Raw genomic sequence first — 25,312 nt, forward strand, 5'->3', positions numbered from 1 at the left:
AGTTGTGTTTTGTTGACTCTTGGAAAGTGAACTGTGTTGTGTTGGTTACTGGACCAACCTATGTTTATTGCACTGACTCTAATGTGAAATCTATGTTGGTTATTTGACTGTTTGCACTATTTAAAATGTGCTGTTTTAATAAAGTTATTATAAGCTAACCCTTTAAAGCTTTGTTTCATTCATATGTTAATATAAAATGTTATTTGGCATGTTAATGTGGACTTGAGAATTGACAATAGGCATTTAGTAAACGTTAAAGATCGACCTGTTTTCAACGTTGAAAAGTTGGACAAATTTGACGTCTTTTCAATTTTCATTTTCAACCTTCAGTGGACCGTAATTAGACGTTGAAGGTTTACGTCTATTCAACGTCTAATAGACGACTTTTTGCTAGCTGGGTAAGATGTGTATGTAAGGGTTTTTTTATGTCGTGAGATATGCTAATTTAATGTTGTGCTTTCTTTCCACTTACAGGTATCAAAAACGAAAACAAACTAGCAAAATAAAGAAAACTGAAGAGCTGACTAAGAAGCAACATGAAAAGAAAAAAAGACAGTGGCGGGAAAGCTCAAAGCATTATTATAAAAGAAAGAAACAGCTTAAAGCTGTACTAGACACAACACCATCTAGTCAGGAAGATGATTCACTTCAGCTTATTCAAGTTATTGAAGAAGCAAATGTAGTTCAAGAAAATCTTCATGAAGCTGCCCCAAAAGAACAACCATTCTTGTCTCAGCAGGTAAATGTCCCAGTTAAAAAAAAAAAAAAAAAAATTAACATATATGTTTATATAAAATCCAGTTTCCAATTTTGTCAAATCTATTTTAGAGGTTGACTGAACTTTCAAATGTAGAAGTCAACATTAAAAAGACATAAATTTATTGTTAATTTAGGAACAACTTATATTATTAAAATATTAAAAAACGAGCTTAAAATGTCAGGTTTTATGGTCAGGGGCAACTAATAGGCTGCTGAACATGCTCAGATTGATCACGGCTGATTTTTTTCAGAGTTATGATGACATGATTTTTATATATATATATATATATTTATATATATAATTCTTTGTAACAATTGTTTTGTTTCAAGTCACTATTAGAGTGAATGAGGTTATTTTCAGTTAAGTTTCCATTTCAGTAAGTATAAATAACTGTATGGTGGTCTACACAAGATAGAGTAACTTAAGAAGTTTCACATCATTTGTATTAATGTAAAATTACTGAACTTAAACATTATTTTAAAAGCCAAACAACAGTGAAAAGTTAAAATAACTGTATAATTATAATTTTAATGTAATTAAGTTTGACTAACACAACATACACTTCTCAAAAGTTCTAAAGATCTTTTGTTCTAAGTTCTAAGTTTTTGCGTTCCCAACTTCCAACAATATATCTTTTTTTTTTTAACAGCGTAATGACATCAACTTAACTCCCCCCAAAAATGAGATACAGACACCAAGAGAAATAAAAACATTTACCCCAAAAGAATCACCCAAAACGAAGAAAAGAAAAATAACACTATCAAAATGGAGGGCAAAGTTGCGCAACACGGAAGAGAAGCTTTTGGACAGGACTAAAGAGATTTTAAACCTAAGGAAAAGACTGAGAAGACTTAAGAAGAGGGAGAGAAAGCAGAGACGTATAAACATGGAAGGCAGAGAGGCCAAAAAAAAGCTAGAAAGAGAGATCAAATAATATTACCCAACAGCCAGAGAAGATTAATGCGCAGAATTGTTAGCCGCTTCTTTCACCAAGATGAAGTTTGTGTTACTGTAATTAATGGCAAATCTGGTGAAATTCGAAAAAAAGGCCAGATATTTCGCAAGAGAGCCTTGACAAACAACATGGCAAATCTTCATAGAAGATTTCAGACTGAGAATCCCAGGCACAAACTTTCTATGTCTCATTTCTGTAAACTTAAGCCATTTTGGATCATCCACCGTAGAGTAACAGACAGATAAACATGTGCTTGTAAGACACATGAGAATTTTGGCCTGAAGATAAAAAAGCTGCATCAGCTCGGAATCGTAGCCACTTCCTCTCCAAGTGACATTTTGCAGGCCTGTGTGTGTTGCGACAATGACATGTCCTGCATGTACAGGACATGCAGCAATTGCAAAAATAAGAAATTTCCCACAACACAGGATCCTTCAATGAAAGAAAACATCATAGTATGGGCAGAGTGGGTTACAAAATCTGTACCAAAAAAAGTTACAGTTGGGCCCACTGAAGAGAAGGAAGTGAGGAAGTCTTTCCTTGAGAAGAGACATACCTCCATCGAAAAGCTTGTAGAACTGACAAAGGACCACCTCTCAAACTTCTCAAGACACATATACAACATCAAGCATCAGTCTGAAAGACTGAGGAAATTGAGAGAGTCCCTTACTCAGAATGAAGTAGTAGTTCATGTTGACTACAGTGAGAACTACGCTTGTAAATACAGCAGAGAAATAAAAGAAACTCACTTTGGAGGTGGCAATCAGCAGGTGACCCTCCATACTGGAGTTATTTATCTCAGTGGGGGGAAGGTGAAGTCCTTTGCATCGCTTTCGGACTGTCTTCAGCACAATGCCATAGCCACATGGGCTCACCTTGACCCGGTACTGAGGAGCATACGAGAGGAGCATCCAAATGTAAGGGACATCCACTTTATTTCAGATGGGCCCACATCTCAATACCGGAACAAAACCAACTTTTATCTAGCCTCGACAGTGCCATTCATGAGAGGATTTAATCGTGTAACATGGAACTTCACAGAAGCATCCCATGGAAAGGGTGCTCCTGATGGAGTGGGTGGTGCTTTGAAAAACCTGGCTGACAGAATTGTGTCCTATGGTACCAGCATACCAGATGCCAACATTCTTTTTGAGCAGGAAGATGTCAAAACAAGTGCCGAATTAGTACCACCAGACCTGAAGACAGTACCTGGGACAATGAGAATTCATCAGGTGAGTAAACATATTGAACAACATCTTCAAACTCAAAGAAAATAAACTAAAGAAACTACCTAAAAAAATAGAAAATTATGTTTTTATGTTGAGTTGCTGGATGAAACATCCTTAAAGCTGTAAATAAGAGATGGTTTAAAACTACAGTAAACTGAGAACTGAAATGTAGTTAATTACTGTGTAAAGGTCATTGCACACTGAGTCTGAAATTTTCTCACATTAAAAAATAAATACGACCTCATGTTGTGTCAATCGAGTTTACACAATTCCTCTTTAGTTCGTCATAAAAAATTTTTTTGGATCAGTTTCGATTTTCTGCATTTTCGCATCCATAGCAAGCATTTTGATAGGAAAGGATGACAAATATGAAAAAAAAAAAGAAAAGAAAAAATGCACATGATAATTTTGGACTCAGTTTCAGGGCTCTCAAGTGTCACGCATTGAGCGTGACAGTCACTCATTTCGGTCTTTTGTCACGCACTCCCGCCACACATTGTATTTCTCACGCAGAAAAACTATTTATCATATATTTAATATGCCGCAGCGCCCAAAATGTATCTGGCCGCGCCGCTCTCTCTGGAACCGGGAAGGAATCAAGCGCGTCTCGAACCTGCCACTTATCAGCCAATCAAAAAAAGAAAGAGGCTACACAATAGCCAATCAGAAAATAGCACTATTGTATCTGGGTAAGATTTAACGCAACAACCAATGAAAAAAAAAAAGCATATCCTGGAAATGTTCACCATCATCCTCGTTCACCCACAGAGGGAACCACTGAAGCTTTGAGCATCACTTTGAGCACAGAGTAAGTCATGATCTCCTGTTTTAATGTTAAAACAAATTCACAACTTGTTTGACACAAACAATGACAACTTGACTGCTGTTAGATAATCAGATAATCAGCATCAGTTTTTCATGAGTGTCTGAACTTAGCCAACAGTTTTACAGCCTGTTTAATGACACCTGCTCAGAACAAGTAGTCTAGGCCTAGTTATATTTTGCTATCACACAATGACACGATGACTGACATTTTGTTACATTAAACATCTCTCTCTCCAAATAGTTTTAATAATTTTATTTTGAATTACCATTGTGTATGAAATGTGCTATACAAATAAATTGCCTTGCCTATATTCAAAGTCATCTGAAGCCATTCCATAGCTTTTTTTTTTCTTCCAAGAATTAGGCTAGAATACTTTTTGCTGCTGAATTATATACTCACCTAGTTTACTTATTTATTTATTGGTCAGCTTATGATTATATATTTTTATTCATTTGTTATTTTTATCTATAATGAAGTGGTGTGTTTAGTGCATTCTGGATTGGTTAACAAATCAAAGAGTGACCATTAGATCCACAAATACAGACACAGGCTCCCACAAATAAATTAATTCAACAAAGGTAACCTCTTTTGCTACATATTTTTAATGGTTTAAATGTGTACTCTACATGTTTGACCACTTACGAACTCTCATTTAGCCTACTATATGTTGTGTACATGACTAATGTGCCCAACCATCAGCAATAAATAAATTACTTTTAGAGCACAAAATTGTTTACAAGAGAACAAATTTCTTCATTGATCTAGTCACTTAATTTTGCTCTTAGAATGCACCAGATTCATGCATTTAAATTTAAAATGTACAAAATTTTACACCCCCCTAGAGGAACCGATGTCCACCCACTACAGTCTCACAAAATCCTGTGGGAAACACTGTGGATGCATTAATCATTGCATCTGTCTTTCAAAGATGTCAGGTAAAAGGCAACTAATATCATCTCATTCACCCTGAGGCCAGGTTACAGGATGCTGGCCCAGAGAAGTTTTTTTTTTTTTTTTTTTGTTTTTAATGGGGGGGGGGGGGGGGGTGTCACACTTGCCTGTCTCCAAAACTTGAGAGCCCTGCAGTTTGCAAGGAACTTAATGGGTTACTCCACTCCAAAATGAAAATTTTGTCATTAATCACTTACCCCCACAAAAGCCCAGATGTTTGAAGTATGAAAGACATCGTCAAAATAGTCCATCTGCCATCAGGTGTTCAATCTGAATTTTATGAAGCGACGAGAACAATTTTTGGGTGCAAAGAAAACAAAATATTGACTTTATTCAACTTTTTCTTTCTCCTCCATGACACTTCTTGCAAGCGCATTCATGAGTTCACAAGCAGACCACGACACATGCGTACAGATCACGCACAGTGCCTTCTGGGTTTTCTGTCTGTACACTGGCCTCTACGTTAGCAGGTCACGGTGCATGTATCGTGCGTGATCTGGGGCGCATGACATGGGGGTAAGTTATTAATGACAATTTTCATTTTGGGGTAGAGTAACTTTAAGTATTAGTATGGTCGGCACTAAACAGAGGCAGTTATATGGGTCCACTGAGGTAATTACCTGCAAACTCTAAAAGAGAGAAGTTTAAAATTCAAAGATATGTTATTTATCTATTATTTGATATTAGTATGTCCATATTTAATATTAATATATTTAAATCAAAATTACTGTTTGTTTCTCTTTAAGCTGACATCAACAAAAGTCAGTTTTGGAAGCAGGAAAGTGGGTCCCTGTACAATATAATGGAGAACTGTTCCCAGGCACAATTACACAGGTATGAAGAAGTATTTGGTGCTATGGATATTTGTTGTCGTTGACGAAAAATCCTTACATTTATTTATGTATTATTTGTTTATTTATTTTTACTCTCTAGATTGTAGATTACTCTCTAGGTTGTGATCAGTATGAAGTTGACACGATGAGTTGTGCTGGACCAAACAAATTTTTCATTCCATCCATAAGATATGAGGGAGAAAAAGTGTGGTACTACTTTGATGACATAGAAGCGATCATTCCAGAGCCACAACCTGCCACATCCTCAGCTCGACACTTCTGTGTGTTGCCTGAGATCTGGGCAAAGTACACAAACAAACATGTGTAAAGCACTCAATTGGTAAAGAGATGTTGGGGTGGTGATAGAACCACACCATAAAATGTTAGTTTGCGAGCTACCTCCAAGATGATCCTAATACAGTAAACCAGAGTGTCATTTAACCTCCTGAAGTATAGTTAACTGATTTTCTTCTAATAAATTTTCCTGTTTGCACCACAGCCAATTAATTAAATACCTTGCCAATATAATTAACTCATATTTGTTTTTTGTTTTGAAACAGCCACTAATCTACATTGAAAGAAAAATGTTTTAGGCACACGTTGATATGTTGCCCTTTTTATTCCTGTTCTAATGATTTTAATATTTTTTTTTTTTTTTTTGGCATATGTATTTTTCAAGCACTACACAATAAAACTGTTTTGAACTTGAATGCATGATTGTGCAAATATTATGTTTTTTTTCTCCTTTAAAATTTCTCCTTTAAAAAAGCTCAGACTAGTATACGTATTATCATTACCGAAATAATTAACATCATTTCCAAACCTATGTATCATTACCGCAACAGATGTTCATTAAATGTTAATTTAATTAATAGAAACATTGTGCTTTGATTTTAAATGCATGTGCAGAATCTACAAATTATGTCCTTTTTAGGTTTGTCATGTCATTTTGAAAATATGTCAGGTTTCATCGAAATATTTAAAAAAAAAATGGTTGTAAATTGTGGAAGGTGTTGCGGTAATGAGAGAAATTAATCAAAATAAAAAAATGTTAAATTAAAAATAAATATTATTTCAGAATTTTAAGTAACTATGCATGACTATTAATAATCAATTTTTAAAAATGTGAAAATATATTAGCTTTTCTAACAGTGTTGATGTTTTCAGACTGTTGCAGTAATGAGATTTTCAGATTTATTTTCGAAATTGTTTAAAAAAAGTGTTAAATGAGTGTTAATGAGCAGTGCTAATGTTTTCTGTAAAGACAGACTATACAGATTAAAAGACTAATAAGAACTGTACAAGTTATGTACTTTAATGACTCATAATGTGTAAATAGAGAACATATTGTATTAGTGGAGAAACAAGCTCTATTCATATGCACATATTTTTTATAGAGATCTATAATGTTTTTGCACTTATCAATTTGAATTGTCCTCTGTTGTCTTCTTGTGAATGTACACGTTTTTTTTTTTTTAATCGAATAGCTGTGGGATCAATTCTAGTCTGTTCAGGCCTACTGATATTGAGATTTTTTTTTATTTTTCTATTGGGAGGACGGGGTGTGTCATATTACATAGAGCCAATGAGAACCAAACGACAAATGATCTGTAGCCTGAGTGCAATACACTATAAATGTTTCTGTAAGTTTACCCAGTTAGGTTACTCACTTTTTACACAAACGTAGCCAGTAACGTGCATCTCACATATACATATACACACATATATCTGCTACACTCTACATTATAAATGAATTTAACCACATCCTATTTTAACATTTTGTTGCCCTTGGCTGTGGCACAAGTTGCATGTGAAAGACAGAGTACTTCAAATGTAAATGTGACCTTGTTTTGTTTCTCCTGATGTTCAAACTTTATAACTATCAAAGCTGAAGACTAAGGGAGTTTATACACGTCTGATCTATTTTTTGATCTGTTCTGCTCTGAAATGGCACCTCTGGGTTTGTGCCCTTGTGCAACGATGAGGCAATTATTTAATGAAAGCTACACAAAGATATGTTTTTATTTTCTTAGAGGGGATTAATGTGATTTATGTATAGTTAAATGATCTCATGAATGTGGCTGTTGTGGTTTGATCATATATAACACCAACTGCTGCAGTAAATGTGGTGTATTCAAATAACTTTGACATAGTCCTTTTATGTTTATGTTTTAAATGCCCATTTTCCGCTGTTCACAGTTGCCCTGAAGCTTGAGGCTTGGACCGGCCATCGCTGCTAGCAGTTATATTTTTCCTTTTTTGTGAGATGGCAAGTTCTTACATTTATAAAAATCATAAAATCGGGTGCACAGCAGTTTACAGTGCGTCCTTTGGAGATATCAATAATAATACATTTTAATAAAACACATGGCCTACATTATCTCAGAAGAGTATGTCATTTAAACCTCTCTGTTGTTCTTTGGATGTCAGATGGTCAGAAGGACAGTTCTTGCGTGAACGTTGATAAGCCTATTATACCCAAACCCAAGTCTCGATGCGTTATTCTTTCCTTTTTGTATTAGTGTGTAAAAATACTTGATTTACAACTAACTATATTTAATTTACATTTAATTTCACCGTTAGTCTGGTTGTTTGATTAGAAAAAGAATAAATGTGTTTGCAATAAACATGTTAAGAATCTTACAACTGCAGCTGAGGAGGACTATTATTCTGCTGTGTGGAACTGAGGAAGAACTGCAGCACGTTCAAGCTCAAAGCGGTGACATGAGAAATCGAGTCTCCCCAGACATCAGGTCTCCTTCAGGACCCCGAAGTGATCTCATTGGTTCAGCAGACTTTTAATGGAAGTATTTTTAGCCCCTGATTACAATTCCTGCAAAATAACATCATGATTTATATCGTTTAAAATGCGTTATAATGACCATTAATGACGTTTAAATTATTTGGTTCACATACTAGTATATAACTGAAGCTATAGGTTGTGAAATGAAGCATTTCTTGTTCTTACTGTTTTTTTAGTTAGCTTACGTATTAGCATAGCATTCATCATTTGCTAGCTTAGCTTTATACACTACACATTTAAACTTACCCTACATATACGTGTTAAATGTCCAAATATTTCATTTATCATAATGTTCGTATTATTCGTGTCATTTTTCATATTATTATTATAAACACATAATCTAAGTAATTAAATAATTTAATTATATTATATCATATTATGTGCGTCAAGGTGTTTGTGTTTACTTAGCATGCGAATTTGTTTTTTATTCAAATGTTATTATAGTATTATTATATACTGTACCACATTACCATAATTGTGTGAAATTAAAATTAAATTACTTTTACAGAACATATAATAGTGTGTTGGAAGAAACATTATGTTAGTTTATGTTATATCTTTATTATTATCTTGTTTGAGAATAGTTTATTAAGTGGAAAAAATATATTGTTAGGCATGGTTGTGTTTCCAGTTTTTTATAATGTAATACACAGACATTAATTTTACATTTCAAGCATGTTGTTAGTGCACTTAATGTAACAATATTATACAATAGTTTAATAGGCTTTAATTAGTCAAACACAATTATTACAGGTTATTAAGATTTTATCTACACAAAAGAACTACTAACTGTTGTGCCTCTATCATTAAAAATGTCCTCACTGTTGCTCAACACTTAATATTCAACACTTTTGATCTGCGATGACACCATTGTATGTGAACTGAACTGAGCTGGACAATGACATCACTGTTTTCTCCAGTGCTGATAAATAGATAAATGAACTAAATAACTATTGTTTCTTACATCGGAATGAATCAACACTGTATTTACCTAAGCTGGACAATGACACCATTTTCTTTCAGAGCTGCTGTGCAGCCAAAATCATACACCAGTTATCACTGTAAAGCTGCTTTGACATTGTAAAAAGCACTATATAAATAAAGGTGACTCGATTGTTTCAGCAGTTGGTTGAAAATCACACTATAATGCTTTAGTCTTTAAACACATAGTTAGAAAGTCAAATGCAACTGTGGCAAGTGAAGAAAACACCATGAGATGGAGATACTGAAGGAAGAAACTTTGGGAGAAAGCTGGGAATACTGGGGGATCAGTTCTCCTCTGGATATTCTGTCTGAACATATGAACAGTGACAAACAGTAGTTAGTTGTTACTATAGGCTGTTGATTCAGCTGTAAGTTAAAGTTTAAGGCTGGTTTCACAGACAGGGCTTAGATTAAGCCAGGATTAGGCTTTAGTTCAGTTAGGACATTTAACAGCTTTTTAAAAAGTGCCTTAGAAAAAACATTACTTGTGTTCATCTTGAGACAAAACAATGACACTGACATATTTCTACATTTATCAGAGCACGTTTCGTTCAGTTTAAACAGCTCAAACATGCATTTTAGACCAGGTCAGGATAGGCTTAAGCCTCGTCTGTGAAACCGGGGGTAATTGTGTAATAGTGTTCAGTCACTAACATTATCTTCTCTGTGATCCAGATGATGCCGGCAGTGACAGGAACAGTGAAGAGTGCTGAGGTGCGTTCATCCATTAAACAATCCCTTGTCTTGCTGAAGCAGAAGCAGTTCATCCTCCGTGAGAAGAATGGAGCTTCATCACTGTCAGTAACTGGAGAGGATCAGAGGAGCAGGACAAAGAGAAATTAATTCTGGTTGATTTTATGTTGTCAATGACAGTTAAAATCTGAATCGATTTTATAGATTTTTCTAGCTGGACAGTGCTGAATCACAGTTTGATGTTCAGAATAGCTTTTTATCATTAAATCCAACATTACTCTTTACAAATACGCATTATTGGAAAGACCTCAGACTCAAGTTTGGATGTTTGATAACTATTTGCTTATTAACTGAAGTGACATGTAACTGGAGTCTAAAGAAAATAAATAATAAAATTGTATAATCTAATAGTTAAGTTTAAACGATCTATTAATATGCATTGTGAATTAATTATGTATAAATAAAAAATAATTCGTATTATTAGTTATTATTATTAGTATTTGAGCGCAGAACACGTGATTGTGTGACGTAAGCAGATGCCTCAAAAGAGACGCGCTGAACACGAGCGACACAGAAGAGATTAAAATAAGGTTTATGTTGTTATGATTCATTTAATATGGGCACGAGTCACTTTATAATACTTTATGGTTGATGATGATAAATAGTTTTAGAATGATAATCGCTGATTTAAGAGTGGATGCGAGCGGATTGTGAAGCTCCTCTGAATCTGAAGCGGGTTTTTATCAAACTGAGAAACTCGGGATTCGGTGAGTTTATTGATCGAGTTGAGAAGATGGAGGGCCATCCGAAAAGGAAACCCTCTTTAAATAAGGCAGGATATTCTCTTTCGTTCTTTGAGCTGTAGGGTTGAACTGATTTTGTCCTCTGGAGTGGACTCACTGCACGTCTTACAGGACTTTCTGGACGATAATCAAAAGGCAATTCATAGAGTTCAAACAAGAGTATTGTTTAATTAATGTTACTGATTCGGGTGTAAATTTCGGATTTATTTTTATTTTAACATTTCTGTTTGAATTGTAGGTATATTGTACTGTGTTTAAGGGTTTAGTTGGTTGTCTAAAACGGTATAGAAAGTAATAACGCTAAAACCAAAATAGAATAAGTTTAACATTAAACTCAAATATTACAGAGACAGTGAAGCTTAAGAGCTGTCCAAAATACAGTTAAGTTCTTAATAAAAATCTATGTACACAGAAATAGCGTAGATAACTTACATTAAATTGTTTCAATAAGGAAAAAAAAAGATAAAAAACAAATCTTAACAAAATAATAGAAGACCAATTCATATTTTGTGTGTATCATTTTATTTTCATTGTTGTTTCCAAAAAAATTTTTAAAATGTAATTCTAGTGACTGTTTAATTACTCTCTCTCTCTCTCTCTCTCTCTCTCTCTCTCTCTCTCTATATATATATATATATATATATATATATATAATATATAATATATCTCTTCCTCACATGATTTTGTGATTCATTTTAGGGGTGGTGAAAAAAATCGATTATTGATTAATCGCGAGTATGTTATGGACGAGTATGAATCGATTATTAAATTTTCAAAAATCGATTTTTTTCATTTATTTATTTTTTTTCATTATTTTATTTTGAAAAAAATTTTATACCGGGAGTTGAACGTCACGAACGCGCCCAGTTCCAGTTAGCAAGCCATCTGTGTGATCTGGAGAATCACAGAACGGCCGCTACTCCAGGACGGCCGGCGGGCCGGCCCACCACCCACCGCCACGCACGCAGTCATCATCTGTTTTTTTCCCCCACTAATCTGTTTCACACTCCAGTACTGTAGGGGGCAGCAATGCACCTTAAGTTGGATGCCAGCTGCACTGGCCGTGGCCGCCAAGTAAGCAGCAAAGACGTTAGATCAGTGGTCTCAAACTGCCGGCCCGCTAAATTATTCTTATTCTTATTCTCTAGTTGCTACCTGTCTCATATGCAAAGAAAAAGTCGCCGTTCTAAGGGGCATTCACATATCGCGTCCGCGCCGCATTCTCCTTTCCAATGCGCTTTCGCTCCAGTGGCGTCTGTCGTTGCTATGCAACCATGAGCCGCGCTCTCAATCGCTTCTATTATGAGCGCGCCTGCCTAAATTACAGTAAAAGCTCTCGACTTTAAGTCACAAGCGCCGATTTAAACCACCGAAACTTTTTCTTTACCTTGACATGTTTCGACTGCAACCTGCAGTCTTCCTCCACCTGAACACATTGTCTTTCTAGAAGAAAATTGTCCAATTTCTACAGTATGTTGGTTCTGATCTACTTCCTAAAGGAAATAAGCCTTTCATTTATTTGTTATTGTTTAGTTCAACTTGATGAGTCACAACACAATGTGATGTATTCATTTCTGTGTTCTACAGAACATAAGCTACATACAAATAATTCTGAAGTTATAACTACAAGACACAGAAAGTGCTTTGAGTTGTTGTTACTCAATGAAAGAGTTAAGTAATTCAGTAGCTGACTTTTTTTTTAATACTGCAATCACTTTGTAGTGTATTTTCGTTTACTGTTGTGAAATGGAAAATCAATAATCACTAATCGAGAATCGTTAATAATCGAAAATCGACTGTAATCGAATCGGAACTTCAATAATCGTAATCGAATCGAAAAGGGAAATCAGACAGATTAACCACCCCTAATTCATTTACTGCCAGTATTAATTGTGTTCTCCACTAACCTAGAAACTGATCCATTGACTTTGAGGGCACTTGTTACACATAGCAACTGTAATTGCTTGATTTGTTTCATAAAGCAATATACAGTCATAATGGAGCATGGCTGGCACCCAGTGACCTTTTTTGGTGTAAGGCCAAATCAAATATGACTCGTATTTAATTCTTATTTTCACATTTAAACTCACATTGTGGAACTTGTTTAGTGTTTTGTTTTGCAGCTTATCAAATATATAAACTTGACTTCAAAATAAATAATAATTTGTGTTTACTGAGGCACTTGTAGTCTCAGTAGTCCTATTGAAACCGTGTACGTGTAAGGGTGCGTTCACACTTGTCATGTTTGGTTCGATTAAAACCAACCCTGGTGCGATTGCTCGGTTAGTGTGGTTCATTTGAACATATGTGAACGCTGCCATCCGAACCCTGGTGCGCACCAAACAAGCGGACCGAGACCGCTGAAAAGATGGGTCTCAGTCCGCTTCCAAACGAACTCTGGTGCAGTTCGAATGATATATGAACGCAACACTGACCAAAGACATGTAAACGAACCAAAAACAGGAAGACGAGACCCTAAAAAAGACAGAATCCTAATGCATATCGGTTTCTCTCATCATAGTCGTGAGTTTGCCCATCACAGGAATCAGATGCGCATCTCCATGCAGCAGATCATTTGTGTGTGACGGATGGATTCCCGCCGCTGTTTTGACTACTTTACACATTTTATAAGCTCTTCATGAGTTCTCAGCTGGCCAAAATACCATCACATGCAGGCTACCCACACACAACAAGCATAATAGATTTTATTTTCCTTTAAGAATAAAACGATACAAAGTTTTTTTTAATTGGTAGAAGTTACATTATAAGTTGCTCTTCAAATTTTATCATGCTCAGTATAACTGAAATGATTGTTAATCATTTAAAAAGAAAAAAATTGACGGGCATATAGGGGTCCTTTCTGGGGGAGACTGGAATTTTTAACAGTAACAGTACATTGATACATCGATGCAATGTGTAAAAAATTAATACCTGTGGGCTATTTATAGAGGCACCTTTGCTCTCCACACTCTCCACATTTTCACACAATAACAGTCTATGCATTATCGCCAACACGTGCATTCTGGTTTAAACTACCTTTCAGAACTTGTGAAAGAGGCTCAGGACAGTAGATGGAACGGTCACTGTCCCAATCAAGCCAGTGCTGAATCTTCATGAAATACTTTTCCAAACTGTGACCCTGGCAACACTTAACATATACATACCAGGATTCAACAGTATAGGTTGATTGTGTTCTCTGTTTGCACTATGAATTTGTTCCGATTTCTTTCACACAAAATGGCATCGCTCCAAACGATGAGTGTTGAATGCGCTTTCCATCTGCGCATGTGCAGTAATAGCAACACCTGCTGACCCAAAAGTGGTAATGCAGAGGCAACAAAACTGTCTTTTTTTCTTCAGTGAGCTGGAGCTGTGTAAATGTGAAATATCAGTTTGACCACGACCACAGAGTCAGCCAGACCAGCCTTTACATTGTTTGGGAATATTTAAACGTTTCCTTTTTTAGGTATGCTACAGTATGTTCCTCAAGTTTAATGACTCTTTATAGGCAAGCTTGCACTTTCTAGTGTAACCTACAAGAGTATACTTTGCTGAGAGATAAACAAGATATATATGATATATATATGATCACTTCTGTGGCCAGCGGTTTAGACATTTATGGCTGTGTGTTGAGTTATTTTGAAGGGACAGCAAATTTACACTGTTATACAAGCTGTACATTCACTACTTTACAGTGTAGCTAAGTTTAATTTCTTCAGTGTTGTCACATGATATATATATATAATGTTAGGTGTCCCAGTAAGTGCTGGGTCTGTGTTTTTTCTTTTGTGTTTGGTTTGTAGGTATGAAGTTTGTGGGTGTGTATTTTTTTCCACCTGAGGCTCATCATTGGGGCTATAAGAATTCAAACACTTTGGATTGGCAAGAAGCGTGTTACGATGTGACTGCACTTGACAGAGCAACTTTGATTGTTTTTCTGTTGATTTTGTGTTAACATCCATGCAAACCTTAAGCTTATCATCCTCCTCCATGCACTCTTCACTACTAATGTTCATATACTGACTACTGATTTTTTGTTTGAATATATATATATATATGTATGTTATATTTATATAAGCAATAAGCCCTGTGAAGCTGTGGTTTACAGTTGGTTTAGATCAACTAAGGGGGCTTTAGGTAAAACGGATAATTTAAATATAGTTGATATAACTTTTCTATACGCCATTTCTTTTATTGCGTTGTTTCACGTGTTTTGTGTATTGTTATGGTTAACATTAGTTCATGAAAATACAGTTGTTCATTGTTTGTTCATGTTAGTTCACATTACATTAACTAATGTTAACACTGTTTTAATAATGTATTAGTATGTTGAAATTAACATTAACAAACATTAATAAATGCTGTATAAGTGCAGTTCATTATTAGTTCATGATAACTAACATAGTTAACTAATGAACCTTATTGTAAATTGTTATAAGAAATGCTATACAAGGGTGGTTTCGAACCCTGAACCTCTTATATGCCAAACAAAATTAGTTACCCCCAGCCCACAAATTGTATTGGCGGATTTATGTATTAATTCACCCACATGAAGAATCGCGAGCCTAACAGTACAAGGTTTATTATATGAAAGTCATACGATTTCTTATCATTGTTTGTGATATTAATGTGTCATATGTAAAAAAAAAAAAACATTATATAACATGAAGAGACTTGAAAATGAAAAACGTGCTTAATTTGAATTAATGGGTGGCTCTTAAAAGAGTCATTGCTGCCCTTAAAAGGACATTTGGCGGCTTCATCTTCGGAGTTCTGCCTGCAGAGCTTCTCTGAGGTTACTCAGCAAAAGCTCATTCCCCTCTGGGCTCAGGCCGTCAGATGCGACAAGTCGATGTTGGAATGACGAACGCAGCGCATCTGTCTCTCTGCCAAGAAGCCTGCAATCGCACTGTTGAGCCACCGCCGGCTCCGTTCAATGCCGTATGCAGACCTAGCAGTCTGCCCTCACCAGTTCAGTCGGGGCAGAATGAACGAAAAAAGAAGCCTAGTTCTGGAGAGCAACCTGAAGACTTCCGCCAGGTCCGTCTTTATTTCCCGAAGGAAATCCAGGCGGTTGCGGCCCTCATGACATACGCTGTTTCCACCGAGGTGAATAACCAAGATGTCGGGAGCTGGAGCTTTGGCCATGAGAGACTGCAGCAGAGGAAGCAACTGCTCCCAGAGTCTGCCTCCTCTGGCCTCCCAAAGTTATACTGCAGCGAAGACCAAGGCTCCTGTCGAGCCCCTGCTCACGGATGTGAGCATACAGCCTTCGAATAATTGAACTTCCAACAATCCATATACGAGGTACTCTGTCATCCGCCATCTCAAAGAAGAGTGAGGGTGCTGTGGTTTGGCACCAGTATTTAGAATGAACCCTAATCTGAAATCGAATGAGCAGCCTCCAATAGTAGGACATACATTTCAAAATAAGTGTCCCGATGTATATCGGTCTTGTTTATAATTAAAAGCAAAACAGATGCATTAGAGCAGTGGTTCCCAAACTTTTTAGAGTGGAGTACCCCTTGAGGCATTAACCATCCTTTTTCATACTTTCCACTGCACCTTTTCCATTAAAGGTGCCCTAGAACATGTTTTTAAAAGATGTAATATAAGTCTAAGTCTATTGTTCTTGCTTGCTTACCTAGTCTGATGATTCAGCTGTGCACATCCAGACGTTAATACTGGCTTGTGTAATGCCTTGAACATGGGCTGGCATATGCAAATATTGGGGGCGTACATATTAATGATCCCGACTGTTACGTAACAGTCTGTGTTATGTTGAGATCCGCCTGTTCTTCGGAGGTCTTTTAAACAAATGAGATTTACACAAGGAGGAGGAAACAATGGAGTTTGAGACTCACTGTATGTCATTTCCATGTACTGAACTCTTGTTATTTAACTATGCTGAGGTAAATTAAATTTTTCATTCGAGGGCACCTTTAAAGGATAATATTTGTCCCCTAAATTGACTGGTTTTATCTTTATAAATACATTTACGAACAGTATTTTAATAAAAAAAAAGAGAGAAATGCAATGACGATAGAAACTAAAAATTGTTTCGTTTCAAAATAGAGCAAATACTGTGAAGAACATCTCTTAATACTACATTTCTTTGAACTGTTGTATAAAATCAATGTCACATTTGCAATCGTGTGGATATTTGGATTTGGTTTCTTGGAGGGTCGATTTTGTCCCCACCACTTTTGAAACATCTCGCGGCACAGATGAACATAAAAATTAAAGTCAATCTCCAGTTGACTAGCAGTGCATTCACACCATTCGTTTGTTAAATGAAGGTAATCTGGTGCAGGAATGTGTTGTTTCTGAAATCATGCTGAGTCTTCCTTTCTTGAAATTTCTGCTGAGTCGTCATGGAGAGCGCAGCTCGTGGTTGCTTAGCAATGACAGCAAACACACTACAAGCATAGAGAACTCAGGAACTAAAAATGCAGGAAATATTGAACAAAATGAACCTTAAAATAGGAGTCCTAAAACAGAAACGGAACAGCAGTAGACTCTCTCGGTGTAAGCTCGCCCCCTTCTCCACCCCTCAGTTGCGCCGGGTGGCTGGAGCTTACGCTGGGCGCTGGAAGGGGTCAGTAACCCTTGTGCGTCAAAAAAAAAAAAAAAAAATTACACGTACAGTACAGTCCAAAAGTTTGGAACCACTAAGATTTTTAATGTTTTTAAAAGAAGTTTCGTCTGCTCACCAAGGCTACATTTATTTAATTAAAAATACAGTAAAAACAGTAATATTGTGAAATATTATTACAATTTAAAATAACTGTGTACTATTTAAATATATTTGACAAAGTCATTTATTCCTGTGATGGCAAAGCTGAATTTTCAGCATCGTTACTCCAGTCTTTAAAAAACATTAAAAATCTTAGTGGTTCCAAACTTTTGGACTGTACTGTAGGTGCAAAATAGACAAAAATGTCAAAAAACTGTCATAAAAATATGATTTATTAATATTTTTTTCCACTTTCACTGATGTCAATTTTTTTAACCTGTTCTATCCATATATACCAAACATTCATTAATTTTAAGAACTGTAACCCTTTAAATGCTGGTTTGTTTACATAATGCCATAGGTGTTTTTTTTATGAAAAAATTAAAAATGGTAGTTTATTTTCATAAACTAACTGCTAAGCAGAATTTTTTTTTCTTTGCTTATTAGATTCTTTTGTATGTCAATGAAGAACAACAACATTAATTTTGAGGCATTTATATTTTTTATGTAGTGTCAGATTAGGTCCATAGTCACACTTAGGTCCATAATGGACAAAAATGTCCATGCCAAAAAACTGTCATAGAAATATTTTATATTATATATATATTTTTTGCCACTTTCACTGACTTTTTTTTTTTTTATCAGCATCTCTTCTATTCATAATTACCAAACATTCATTCATTTTCAGAATTGTAACGCTTTACAAATCGGTTTCTTTACATCCTGGGCTTCTAATGCACCTGTGTGCTCACTGTCAGTGGACAGCACTAGCTTCAGAGCTTCCTCTGCTGAGTAACGTCTCTTCAAACAATGAAATGATCAACCCTTCAAGCACCACATATTTATAGGTTTGGCTGTGAGGACACCTGTGTGAACTCAAACTTTGTATAAAATCTACCAGACTAAACAATCAGCATTTTCTTATGCTGAAAACTAAAATAATGTGTTTAGGGGCTTCTGAACGTCTAATTCAAATTCAAGCGTAACTTTTATCTCCGTACAAAAACAATAACAAGTGAAAAAGTGCAATCAAGGGTTAAGATGTGTGTTTGGGTGAAAAAGAAAAACCTCAAAGCCTTCTTTGACCTTATTCATAGTTTTCACATGACCCTATGACCCTGCCAAGGGTGTGACTCATACATGGAGTGGGATTTTTGATTGCCAGTATGATATAATTTCTTTCAAACTAATTACACACATTAAATTTTCAGTAAACACAATGTAAACTACACTCTGACATCCTTACCAATATACCCACATTATTTTTCCAATTGACTCTATAATAGACTATAATATGCATAAGCAGAAACCACAAATAAAGTGAGTATTTCTTTTATATGCCAAATTTGAAAATATGGCACAATTTAGTAAAAATGTAAAATTTGAAGCCTTACCGATAGAATGAATGCCTATTTGCAAATATTGTTTCATTTTATAGTCAAATGGCCCTGGATTAAAAAATTTCCGTTTCAATGTGGACATTTGTGTCCTTAAGGTGCTGAGTGTGAGTATTTTTTGTACGTAGGGTAAAAGTGATTTTTTCAAAGGAAATGAGGGTAAAATATTAAAATTCCAATAAAAATAAACACCAGAGCCAAAATTCATGTAGTTGGCATTAACAAAGGCACACTTATAATAAAAAACAAAACTGAAATGGACAAAAATGTCCATAAGGTTGCACAAGTTAATGCGTGTATATAGAACATTTAAAAAAAAAAAAGCCATTTTATTTTATTCAGGTCATATTTGCTGTTGAGTGGAAGCAAAAATGAGTCAAGTAATTGTCTCTGTAATTTTAATCCTAAAAGGTACAATACAATAAAGTCTGTATATACAACTTAAAATACCAGTACACATTCATGGGGATAATGCAAAAATATTACCAGCACCAAGAAGAAAAAAAAAACTTGTCATATATATATATATATATATATATATATATATATATATATATATATATAATTTTGTCTGGTTTTCAACAGTGATCTGTACATAAGATTCCTCTTAATTTGCTGTTCAGTGTCTGCAAGACATGCAAGTACATTTATTTAAAAAAAAACAACAACAACAAAAACAACCTGATGTTAAATTTAATATACAAACTGATCACAGCAGCTGTCACTCAAGTGACCATTTATATTTAACTTTATAAATAATTGTCCTTGGGGCTATAGTGATTCCCGTCACAGATGAAGCAGTCTGCTGAGCAGTAACTTTCAAACTTTTTGGTTGAGTGAAATGCACAAAGGATTCCTTTCCTTCCATCTCCAAAACAGCCTGGTGGGAAGTCTTTAAGTAAGTCCCCACAACAAAGGCAACTGGTCAGTTTATATGGCACTCGGTACATCTCCTTGTAGTCACTGGAGTGTGCACTCCAGTTGACAACACCTATTTTAAGAGAGAAATTTAAAGCAATAAAAAGTACTGAGCAAAGCTTAAAATGCAACTATCTACTGGTAAAAAAAAAAAAAGAAAAGAAAACTTACTATTAAGCCAGACAAAATGAGCGTCTTTTCTGAATGATGCGTCACAAACAACATCATGGAAAAGCCAGCACGTCAGAGACAGTCTGAAGAAAGCCACATCTCCATCTTCTTTGACCACATTCATGAGGATATGTCTCAGGATCTCAGGTGGCATCTGCTGAAAAAAAAAAAGGTTAATATTATTCAATATAAAATACTAGTCAAATAATAGAATACATTTATAATGTTAAAAATAACATTTGAAATAGGGAAAACTCCCACCTGACTTATGTAATCAGCTTCCACTTCCATAGTTCACTGCGTGTATTAAGAGTGTGTCAGTTATTGTTTTTAAAGGGGGGGATTATTATCATAATGTAAACAAATAAATGCCATTATGTATATAAAAAAAAAACACTATCTAATCTGGTTCTGTTAAAATAAATGTGATTAGTAAATACTAAATACAAACAATAGAAAGATTCATGACAAGTCAATATGCCCAATGAGTATCTTACACACTGACCCTCCAAGTCATCTTTGGAATGGGGTTGCGAATCAGACGATGCTACATCTGCAGGACATTATAGTAAGTTTAGTCTTAATATCATATCACATTGACAGTCTATTTGCAGCAGAATATGGTAATGTAGTTATAAACCCTTTATTTTAAAAGTTAAATGTTTATATAAATATTACATTCAAAAATGCAATTAAGCAATAACTTATTAACACTAGAAGTCCCAGAGATTTGTAACCCTCCTTTAGCCAAGTGGATGCTAACTGGCTAGTCTTTTGGCTATCATTAGCATCAATTCATGTGTAAATATGGTCATTACCAGAGCAATCTGCAGGGGGGTTGGGGGTGTGTGTGTGTGTGAATGGTTGCTGGTGGCTTGTTTGTATGTGTGGGGGAGGGAGGGCTGCTAAAAGCAGAGAACTTGATTGACCATGGGCCGGTTTCAGAAAGGAGGTTAAGTGAAAACTCTGAGTATGTTAACCCTGAAATGAGGGAGTGCAAGTGATGTTTAAAAAGTTAATTCACTCATTCACACTGCAAAAAAGTATTTTTTTTTATCCTATTTAAAGTAAATTTAAAAAAAAAAAATCTTAAATCAAGATGGATTTTCTATATGAGAAAATTATATATGATATTTAGTCTTGTTTCCTGGGGGGATCTAAATTAAGTGCATTTTACTTAAGTAAAATGATCAATATCTGCCAGTGTGGTAATAAAAATAATCTTAATGCAAACGGAAAGTGTTGGAGTGTCTACCCAGGTGAAAAAAAGTGCAGTAAAATACACTTTATTTTAGTACACTTTTACACTTCCATAATGTACAGTGCTCTATTTCCGTGCACTTATTTTGTACTTAATATACTAAAAGCTCTTCTTTAGTACTTCTTAAGATAATCTTAAGAACATCTAAGTGTACTCAACTGTGCTATTTTGAGACACCATGAATTTGAACTAAAATGTGCTTTTAACATACTATCTCTGTATAGAAAAATGTATTTAGTTACCACCTGTAGTACACTTGAACCCATCTTTCAAACACTTTTAAAAATGGACTTATGATGTATTTCAAATATAAGATTAATATATAATGAATATATACAAAATGTATTTATAATATATTACCAGGCAGTGCCAGGATTGTGAGTGATTGCTGGAATGTACTCACTCACTTTTTAATATTATTTGTAAATATGTGTACAAATGGTTGGTTTCTTTATTTTATTTTGTACTATTTTTATCAATAGATCTCAGCAACAAAGGAAAAAAAAAAACATGGGTGTTGATTTCTCCCTAAGATGGCAAAGTGAAACACAAGTTTCCTTGAAGTGTCTCAGCATGGCCCCACATTGTTTACATAACAAAAGCAACTGTTCACAGCTGATTAAGGATATTAGCCTAAAGACTTCCAGCCCATCGGCTGTCCTGCGGGTTTTATAGGTAGAAAAGCCAAATGGCTGCTCTCTGGGACTTCTAGTGTTAAACACTGTTTAAAATCCTCATGCAATTATTCAGGACAAACTAATAAAAAACTAACAAATGTCAAGAAATTATTAAATTAAAACCAAGTCCAGCAATTTAATAGTTTCTCCCATCAGTCTGATATAATTCATAAATCAAAAAGTAAACATTCAGAAATGGACAAGAATGCAGTTAAATGTATTTAAAAAGAAATAATAATAATAATGATAATTAAAACCATTAAAATTACTCATTGTCTTAATTTTTAATAAAGATAATTTGGCACTGCAGTAAATAAATGTAGCCATTCAAGAGCAGTGTTGTGTGCGTGTTTTCTCTAATGTGATTAAATACATCATCAGAAGACAGGTGGGTAGCATAATGTCACTTTTATATGTATAAGCGCTTTATACAATATGCTTGTGCTTGTGATTATGCGTTGTGACTCGTGTCCAGTTTTTCTTTTGAGCGCCGGTAAAGAGACAAAAGACAGCACCCACCCGGCAGGGGTAGACGGTACATTTCCCATGAAAGTAAATCAGGCAGCGAAATGACAATAGGCTACAAAGAATGTCTCGATCGACTCTTCTGGCCTCCCTCTCCTCCTTTTCATGGCGTTTCTGGTACCCTGATTTTTCGTTTCATTTTCAGTCGGTCTCCTAATCTTCCACCAACTTCTTCTCTAACTTTAGCTGCCGCGTCAACACTGATTGGCCCTATTCATGAGATAGGGTGGGACTTACTAGTTTATTGGGTCCCTCAGATGTTTACCGCTGACTGAATAATTAATAAATACTCCGTGTTGGACCAAACCATTTTTCTGGAGGGGTGAAGAGCAGATATTTGAAAAACTAATTTCATCAAATTGCATGTTTCTGTGGTTTCCATTAAAATCTCTGGCATACAACTAATAAAAGTATTAGAATTATTCACAGGACAGGGGCCTATATTTTAACTGCTGGGTTTTGTGGGGCCCCTATAATTGTCACCACCTTTCACCCCACCAGCGATGGCCCTGCTTAGCTCAGAGTAATAAATGATCTCTGCCCTAAACATACTCATGTCTGCTGGCCTGGAGAGGTCCATGCTCCTGTCTGAAGTGCATATAGGCTATCTGTAGTACATATGGGTTCAGACAGCGAGCCTCAAAGCCTGGGTGCAGAGTCAGGCACTGCACATCAAGTCTGGGGGTGACATTCTTCACCAAGGCCCAGTATGCCTCCACCTCCCTGCAGCACTGACTTTCCTCAGATGTGGGCATGGCCTCGCATTTACCACACAAGCACCTATGAAACCAAAACCTGTATTGGAACTCTGTTTGTTTGTTTTTCTTTTATTTAATGCATATTTGTTAGAATGCAAGTTGTTTACTTTTTTTTTTTTTTTTTTTTTAAGTAATTACAATTGACAATGATGAAATTCCTAATAAAAATATTTACTCAAAACTTGAATAAAAAATTGAAAATGTTTATCTCCCTCTCTCTCTCCTGCGGTGATAAACCGCTATATCACGTAACGTTAGTGTGACATACGCCTGATCTAGCTTTGCTATTGCCTGATACATGATAATAATCGTACAATACTGTGACCTAAGCACAGTGTTATATATCGTTATGTAACGTAACGTCTATAGTGCATATCTATAAGCTAACACTGGTCTCTTACTAAGACACCTGCCCTGTTCTCCACTGGTTCTCCTCACACCACAGCTCAATTTGTCTCCTCGACCGTTGTTCTGTCTAATCCTCTGTCCCTGCTCTCTTGGCTTCATAGCAGGCTCATAATTGTATGGCTGTGGTCCTTCATATGAGTGTCCATAAACATTTGCAATGTCGTCAGCGTCCAAACTGTTATTGCGATCCATTGTTTTAATCGACAGCTCTCCATGAGTCCCTCCCGTTACGTCACTTCCAGTTTGCACATTTTTTCAGATGCAGAAGTAAAATTGTCTCACAAAAACGTCTCCAGAAGCCACACTAGTGCAAAATATAGTGCATTTATAAGTTAATTTTGAGGAAATTCTAGTTCCTACATTATTTTTCTATACATTGAGTCCTGGGGGCTATAACCTGCAATATGCACTTTAAATTTGACTGTTCTTACTGTCTGGCGCCCGAACGAAAAGTAAAGTCATTTTGAGGTTAAAAGTGTACAGCCGAGTATTGCCACCATTACAAAATCAGCAAAGCACAGTAAATGTGCCCCTTTACAATGAAAAAAAAAAGTTAGAAATTGCTCATTTTACAAACAATTACAAAAAAATGGCAAGTAAAACATTGAATTAAACATGAAATTTTGAGGTAGAAGAAATGAAATAGTATCTTCTTGAAAACGTACTCTAATATTTTTTATTTACAACTTATTATAAATAATAAATAATAACTTCACAGTGTGAATATTTACATGTATTTTGTTGCTCCCTATGTGTCACAATTCCTTTCACTTCCCGGACTCCAATTCCCATAATCCTCCCTGCCGGTCACCTGCACACACTCCACACTAATCACTAATCACCACACCCAGCTGCAGCACATTAACCGGACTATAACAAATTCTCATTCACCACACATCATTGCGAAGTCTTGCTTCACCTTGTGTACAACCCTGAGCGTTATCATCCTGTATTGTCTGCCTGCCTGCCTGTCTGTTACCGATCCTGTCTGCCTCTCGTCTACAATTCTTTGCCGCCTACCTTTTGGACTGTTTATTGTTACCTGGACTGTGAGTGATATCTGCCTGCCTCGACTTCTGCCTGTACTGTGACCACGATTCTGCCTGTCCCTTGTTGTTCCTGTCTGCCCTTGTTTTGATCTGGCCTGTACGACTACACTCTTATCTAATAAAAGCTGCATTTGGATTCGAATCTGTTTCCCACTTCGTTACACTATGCTTCTGATTGTGTGCTTAAGGAGGAAAAGGGGAATCACTTATTCTTGTTTTTATTCACACAGACGTTTATATCTTCATTAGTCAAGGAGAGAGTGTGGATTGGTTTGTCTGACATTGAGAACGAGGGGATAATTCAATGCTGAATCAAGGGTAAGTGCTAAAACACTTTATTTGTGCCTTATTTATGAGTTTTGCATTTTTTCTATTTTTTTTTTTTTTTTTAAGTGAGACCACCACAGCTGAAGATACACCTGTTCTGCAACCTCTTAACTTGAACTGCAAAAACAAATGCACCTCCTACAAATAAAACACTTTCCTGCACTTTCACTTCTGCTCACTGTTCCTTTTAGCATACTCTTGAAACTTGCTGTTGTGGTAACCGGGTACTGTTGGATCTTAATAAATAT

General features: G+C 35.6%; 1 protein-coding gene and 1 long non-coding RNA gene across 2 annotated transcripts in view; both read left to right on the forward strand.

Moving 5' to 3' along the window:
* LOC137005779 (gastrula zinc finger protein XlCGF57.1-like) overlaps positions 1-25,312 on the forward strand; it is a 576,742-nt gene that overhangs the window by 501,096 nt on the left and 50,334 nt on the right. The window lies entirely within an intron of this gene.
* On the forward strand, positions 2,582-5,789 carry LOC137007884 (uncharacterized). The gene is made up of 3 exons (XR_010892687.1): positions 2,582-2,947; positions 5,468-5,555; positions 5,655-5,789. It is a non-coding gene; the product is annotated as an uncharacterized lncRNA (long non-coding RNA).

Source organism: Chanodichthys erythropterus, chromosome 3 (genome assembly GCF_024489055.1).
Source record: "Chanodichthys erythropterus isolate Z2021 chromosome 3, ASM2448905v1, whole genome shotgun sequence".
NCBI classification, from domain to species: domain Eukaryota; kingdom Metazoa; phylum Chordata; class Actinopteri; order Cypriniformes; family Xenocyprididae; genus Chanodichthys; species Chanodichthys erythropterus.